This window comes from Garra rufa, unplaced genomic scaffold (genome assembly GCF_049309525.1).
Source record: "Garra rufa unplaced genomic scaffold, GarRuf1.0 hap1_unplaced_001, whole genome shotgun sequence".
In the NCBI taxonomy this organism is placed as follows: Eukaryota; Metazoa; Chordata; class Actinopteri; order Cypriniformes; family Cyprinidae; genus Garra; species Garra rufa.
Window position 1 is genome coordinate 20,181,812 of NW_027394276.1, and position 7,500 is coordinate 20,189,311.

Sequence of the window (7,500 nt, forward strand, 5' to 3'; positions counted from 1 at the left end):
TAAAATGGCCTAAAAAACATGTAAAACACTTAAAACTCTATAAAACATGTAAATGATTGTAATAAATAGAGCGGTAAAACACGTCTTTCTAAAAGCCAGCATATTATATAAATAGTGAAGAAAAGGCAAAAGCTTACAGCACCTGGTATTCCCAGGCGGTCTCCCATCCAAGTACTAACCAGGCCCGACGCTGCTTAGCTTCCGAGATCAGACGAGATCGGGCGCTCTCAGCGCGGTATGGCCATAAGCGAGGGCTGCTCCAAAAAGTGGGCTATTTAAAGATCAGCCTCCGTAAAAGCCAGCATATTATATAAATAGTGAAGAAAAGGCAAAAGCTTACAGCACCTGGTATTCCCAGGCGGTCTCCCATCCAAGTACTAACCAGGCCGTCGCTGCTTAGCTTCCGAGATCAGACGAGATCGGGCGCTCTCAGCGCGGTATGGCCATAAGCGAGGGCTGCTCCAAAAAGTGGGCTATTTAAAGATCAGCCTCCGTAAAAGCCAGCATATTATATAAATAGTGAAGAAAAGGCAAAAGCTTACAGCACCTGGTATTCCCAGGCGGTCTCCCATAAAAGTGTAACAATCGGCCTTATCAGCCGAGTTACAAGACTAAAATGGGGTCAGATTTAACTGTGAGAGATGACTAGTGGTTAAAAGAATGAGACATAAAAGAAAATTGGTTTAAATAGATTTGGTGTATTTACAAGGTTCACATAAAAGACTTTAAAACAACACGATAAAACTAGGTAAACTCTGTTAAAAGAATACAGTTCATTTGTCCATACCCTAAAAACAGGTAAACTCTGTTAAAAGAATACAGTTCATTTGTCCATACCCTAAAAACAGTCCAAGAACCCCAGTGTGTTGATAAGTCCAATGTGAGTGTCCACCAGTGTATATACAATCCACAGAAAGTGTAATCCAAAGTTTGCAGGTGGTGAATGGAAAGGTGAGCTCTAAAATTAGCAACTCCTCAATCCAACAGTTTGGTGACTGTCCTTTGTTTGTCATGCTGCTCTCTTATACAGTTGTACTTCCTGCTTCCTGTCATGTGTCTAGTCACATGACAGGCCAACCATCCATTTATTAAAGACACAAACACTTAAAATGTTAAGAGTAATAAAATGGCCTAAAAAACATGTAAAACACTTAAAACTCTATAATACATGTAAATGATTGTAATAAATAGAGCGGTAAAACACGTCTTTCTAAAAGCCAGCATATTATATAAATAGTGAAGAAAAGGCAAAAGCTTACAGCAACTGGTATTCCCAGGTGGTCTCCCATCCAAGTACTAACCAGGCCCGACGCTGCTTAGCTTCCGAGATCAGACAAGATCGGGCGCTCTCAGCGCGGTATGGCCTTAAGCGAGGGCTGCTCCAAAAAGTGGGCTATTTAAAGATCAGCCTCCGTAAAAGCCAGCATATTATATAAATAGTGAAGAAAAGGCAAAAGCTTACAGCACCTGGTATTCCCAGGCGGTCTCCCATCCAAGTACTAACCAGGCCCGACGCTGCTTAGCTTCCGAGATCAGACGAGATCGGGCGCTCTTTTTTTTTTTTTTTTTTTTTTTTTTTTATTATTTTTTTATTTAAAAAAACATATTACATCACAAAAAGTACAAAATACATTTCACATTTTTTACATATGCAGACATGTACATTAATTCATTCATATTTCTGCCATTTCCATTGCAAACTATTTTCTGAATACTCTACCAATGTGTTTCCTTTTACAAACGTTTCAATAAAATCATCCTCTCTGTCACTCATTAGAAAATATTTCCATATTAAATTCACAGAGTTTTCAATTTTGTTTTTAAACAAAACCCATACATCAACTTTCCTTTTTTCATATTTTGATACATTTCTTCTTAGCCATATTACATTCTTTGCAATTGTTGTCAATAAAGTAAAGACATTCACATTACAACCTTTACCATTGTACCCAAATAAAACCATTTTTTCCCAAGCATTTTGTGTCATATTCTCATTATATTTTTCTTTCAGCATGGATTTTACAATTTTTTTCATTCTTCCCATAAAATCATCCAATTCTTCACAATAAAAAAATAGATGTAATAGACCTTCATCACTTTTCATGCATACCTTACACCTTGCATCTTTTTCTATCCCAATTTTACACAACCTCATTTCTGTTAAAATACCATTATGTCTTAATAAGAAATTAAAATCTTCTAAAATTGGATCCATATATTTCATTCCCACATTTTTCCAAATATCTATTTCATCTACATCATATCTTTCTTTCCAATAGCTGTTTGCCACAGGTTTAGCAAAAGCCCTTTCCCTAAAAACCAAATAAAAATCTTTTACTTTACATTCAAAAAAACACTTATTTTCACCATTTGTCTTTTTTAAATATAGCTCAGGCATGCCTTCATTCTCATCCTTTTCATTTTTTTCAATCCTTTCCACCCATCCTTTTGGTATTGCTTTCTTTAATTCATCAAACTGTTTTATCAGTGTTCCTTTTGTCACATTCCTTTCTATTTCAAAAATTGCATCCATAATTGCTTGTACTGGAAGATAACCATTTATTACTTCATATAAAATGTCTTTGACTTGTCTTACTCCTCCATCCCACCATTTCTTATAGTAAATTACATTCCCTTCATTTGTAACATTCGAGTTTAAAAACAGAGGTTGTTCTAACAGTTGCATTCTTCCTTTTGGTAAAATTAATACTTTATCTAAGAAAGATGACCAGGTTTCTAAAACTTCTTTATAAAAATTTGGTAGACCCATTAACATATATTTTTTTGTCTTCATCCACAGTGCGTTCCATCCCATGCTAAAATTACTAAATTTCTTTAAAAAATATTCCATTACATTTTTCCACATTGCCTTTCTCTTAACATCCATAAACCTTTTCACCAATTTAACTCTTAATGTTTTCATTCTTAACATTGGATCTAATAGCCCTAGTCCTCCTACATCAGTTCCACCAATAAGCGTATCATATGCAATTTTTGCTCTTCCCTTTCCCCATAAAAAATTTAAAACACTTTCTTTTATTCTTTTAAAAAACTCATAAGGCAATGGAGTTACACTCAGCACATACCAAATCTTAGAAAGCATTAAAGCATTTATCACTAATACCTTTCCCTTTAATGTTAAATTTCTTAATTTCCAAAATCTCAATCTTTGTTCCATTCCTTTTAATGCTCCCTCCCAATTAAAAACATCAGCTTTATTAAAATCCATACCCATCCAAATTCCTAAAAGTTTTATATGTTCTCCTTCTTCTTTAAAATGCATGTGCTGAGGTAATGTTTCCACATTCCCAATTCTCATACACAAGCTCTTTTCAATATTGACCTTAGCTCCAGACCCTTTACAATATTTCTCCACAATCCCCATTGCCTTAACAACACTTTGAATGTCTTCAACCAACAATGTTGTGTCATCTGCGTATTGGTAGATTGGCTCCTGTATATTACTTCCCTCTATTCTAATACCCTTTATCTCTATATCTGCTTTTATTGCTAATCCCAAAGGTTCTGCTACTAGTGAATAAAGTAAAGCAGATAAAGGACATCCTTGCCTTATAGACCTTGTTAGTTGAAAACATTCTGATAAAAACCCATTGCATTTAATACACGTAAAAATATTAGAATAAAAGATCATAATCCACTTTCTAAAATTTTTCCCAAATCCAAATTCTTTGATAACATTTAGTAAATATCCATGCTCCACTCTATCAAAGGCTTTTTCTAAATCCAAACTTATTAAATATCCCTTCTTATTTTTTTCCTTCATATAAAACATTGTGTCTCTTATACTTTGAACAATATCTAGAATATCTTTATCTTGTATTCCATATGCCTGGGTAGTACTTATGATTTTAGGTAAAACTGTCCTTAATCTATTTGCTAACACCTTTGCTAAAATTTTGAAATCTGTATTTAGCATTGTTAAAGGCCTGTAATTCTTAAGATCATTAGGATTTCCTCTTTTTTTATAAATCATTTTAATCATTCCTATCTTCATTCTTTCACTTAACTCCTCTTTTTTAAAAATCTCATCATATACTTCTTTTAAAATTGGGACTAATATTTCTCTAAAATTCTTATAAAACTCGTTTGTTAACCCATCTATACCTGGGCTCTTTCCCAACGTTAACTGCTTTATTGCTGTGTCAATTTCCTCTTCTGTTATCTCATCATCACATAAAACCTTATCTTCCGTAGAGACCTTTACTTTTATTTGATTTAAAAAGAAATCTTCTTCTATTTTATCAACCCCTTGTCTCTTAAACATGTCTTCATAAAAATTCTTAATTACCAATAAAATCTCTTTTGTTCCTTGCTTTATGTCTCCATTTTTATCTAACACCTCCTTCATTAAATCCGCTCTTTGTCTATTTTTTTCTAAATCAAAAAAAAATTTTGTGCATCTTTCCCCCTCCACAACATATTTTGCTTTACTTCTAATGATCGCCCCCTTACATTTTTCATCTTCAATTTCCCTTAATTTTTCTCGTAAAATTAAGATTTTACCTATGTCTTCTTCATTTAGATTTTGCTCCTGTCTTTTTTCTTCTTTATCTATCTCTTTTCTTATCTCAGTTTCCTTTCTGATGTTAGCTTTTTTTAACAATTTACAAAATTGTATTGATAAACTCTTTATATCCAATTTCACGTTATCCCACCATATTCTTTTCTCTTCTGCGTAAATCTTATTTAATTTACTAACTTCTAATAGTTGTTTAATTCTTTCTTTGTAAGATTCTTCTTTTAAAATTGTTGCATTTAAGACCCACACTCCTGATCCTCTCTCCACTCTTACACAATCTAAAGTCATACATAAAAGAAAATGATCACTATACCCTACTTCCTTATAAAATACATTTTGGATATTTCCCTCCATTTCCTCCTTACATAAAACGTAATCAATTCTACTTTGTTTTATCTTATTCATTACCACTTGCACTCTTGAAAATTTTCTCTTTTTTCTATTTCTTTCCCTCCATATATCTATTAGATTACATTCCTTCATTATTTTCACCAATTCCTCTCTCCCTTTGTCTGTCTTAAAAACCATTTCACTTGCCAAATCCAATTCTGTAAAGACAGTATTGAAATCACCCATTAAAATAACATTCTGCCATGTTTTTAAATTAATATTCACTTTTTTAAAAAAATCTACTTTTCCCTTTTCTTCATTTGGTGCATGAATATTATAGATAATAAAAAACTCTTTTCCTTTTTCTATTTTCACCGCCATACTTTTTCCCACTCCATCATCCAATATTACTTGTTCTTTTTCACATACTCCTCTTTTAATTAGAACTGCAACCCCACAACCTACTTTATCATTTCCATTATTAAAATATATATTTCCATCCCATTTTGTTTCAAACCTTTTAACACTTTCATTTTTCCAATTTGTTTCCTGCAACACAATGACATCTGTATTTTTACATAAAACCTTCATCTTTTCAAATTTCTCCATATTCAGCAAACCCCTAGCATTCCATGACACAATTTTTAAAAACATAAAAAAACATACATTGAAAAATAAATCACAAAAACCAAACATTTTTTTTCTATTCTCCCTCCTCCTCCTCCATTAATGCTTGAAATCTATTTTCCCATAAAGTTTTTTCTTTACTCTGTTCTTTTTTTTTCTCAAGTCTCTTCTTCTTAGCAACTTCTAGATTTGGTATTACCTTAGTGATCCGTCTTCTTATAGTCTCTCTTCTATCCATTCTGAAGTCCATTTTCTCCCCTTCTTTCTTCTCCTCAGTTCTCTCTTTCTTTTCTTCCTCGTTACCTTTTGCATGTTGTTCCTCCATTTCTTCCAGTGCTCCTTGTGATATATTCAGTGGTGTCCATATTCCTTCGTCCATTGCTGCTTCTTGTCCATCCTCTTCCATCTCCTGATTCTTCTCATTGGTCTTTTTATTCCCTTCATTTTCTTTTGCAGTCTCTCCAGCATTTCCAAGTTCCGTCTCTTCCACCATTTGCCCACCCACATCTTCCAAATCTGTATTTTGCGTTCCATCCAAATCTGCTATCCAACACTCACATCTTGCCATCACTTTTCTGCACTCCGGGCACTTCACCGCATCACAGTCCCTTGCGAAATGCCCCTGTTCATCGCACTGATAGCACTTGAACTCTGGGCAGTTTTTGAACACGTGTCCAGGATTCATGCACAATCGACAGGTTTTAACCTGCCGATCATGCATAATCCGGAAGTACTGCGATCCTTCCTCCGTGTCAAATTTTGTGCTGTATGGCTAGGATATGACTTCTTTTGGGAATTTCACCCTTAGGTACCTTGTACCGTCTGCTATATCGGTGCCCGGATACATTCTTCTTTTGATTTCAGATGCAGGTGTCACTCCCCAATTATGTAATTTTTCCAAAATATCAGAATCAGCAATGTAGGCGGGCAAATGTATGAAAGAAACAACATACTCTCTTGTTTGTAATTTCCTTATCTCACACAGTTTTCCTTTTATCATCAAAAAATCCTCCAAGTCCTCGCATACATCCGTATTCGTCAGTGTGATTTCATACTCCTTTCCATGTCTGGGTCTCACTGCCAGTATCTTCCCCCCTCCAACTTTTCCGTTCACTGCTTTAATTATATCTTCAGCCCTCGCATCTCTCAATTCTGTCAAATCCACTATCACTGTAGCCTCTTTCGAGTAAATCCTCTTATTATAATCCATACGTAGATGTCCAACTTGTTGTCCTTTATCCATTCCTTTGTTCAGTAACTCTCGTCTTTCTCCTGTCATATCCGTACCGTTAGCTGGTAATCCATCCATTGTAAAAAGTGCGTGAAGAGAAAAAAAAAAACTACTCCCCAGACAGCAAACTGCTGCTGGGAAGTGTGAAAACTAACAAAAACTCACTCAAAAATAAAAAATCTTAATTAACAAAACCCACTAAACAAAACAAAAAATAAGGTGAGCCTCTCTCACCAACTGCTTCCTAATGCTGCCACGTCACTTCCTGAACTGCTCAGTAGCGCCCTCAGGTGGCGGTATGGCCATAAGCGAGGGCTGCTCCAAAAAGTGGGCTATTTAAAGATCAGCCTCCGTAAAAGCCAGCATATTATATAAATAGTGAAGAAAAGGCAAAAGCTTACAGCACCTGGTATTCCCAGGCGGTCTCCCATAAAAGTGTAACAATCGGCCTGATCAGCCGAGTTACAAGACTAAAATGGGGTCAGATTTAACTGTGAGAGATGACTAGTGGTTAAAAGAATGAGACATAAAAGAAAATTGGTTTAAATAGATTTGGTGTATTTACAAGGTTCACATAAAAGACTTTAAAACAACACGATAAAACTAGGTAAACTCTGTTAAAAGAATACAGTTCATTTGTCCATACCCTAAAAACAGGTAAACTCTGTTAAAAGAATACAGTTCATTTGTCCATACCCTAAAAACAGTCCAAGAACCCCAGTGTGTTGATAAGTCCAATGTGAGTGTCCACCAGTGTATATACAATCCACAG

At 34.8% G+C, this 7,500-nt stretch overlaps 3 non-coding genes across 3 annotated transcripts; all 3 read right to left on the reverse strand.

Annotated features, from left to right (window-relative positions):
* Positions 1-130: 130 nt before the first annotated feature.
* LOC141303975 (5S ribosomal RNA) lies at positions 131-249 on the reverse strand. Its single transcript, XR_012343942.1, has one exon. It is a non-coding gene; the product is annotated as a 5S ribosomal RNA (ribosomal RNA).
* An 84-nt stretch (positions 250-333) lies between these two features.
* LOC141303616 (5S ribosomal RNA) lies at positions 334-451 on the reverse strand. The gene has a single exon (XR_012343595.1). It is a non-coding gene; the product is annotated as a 5S ribosomal RNA (ribosomal RNA).
* An 801-nt stretch (positions 452-1,252) lies between these two features.
* LOC141303676 (5S ribosomal RNA) lies at positions 1,253-1,371 on the reverse strand. The gene has a single exon (XR_012343656.1). It is a non-coding gene; the product is annotated as a 5S ribosomal RNA (ribosomal RNA).
* Between the last annotated feature and the right edge of the window lie 6,129 nt (positions 1,372-7,500).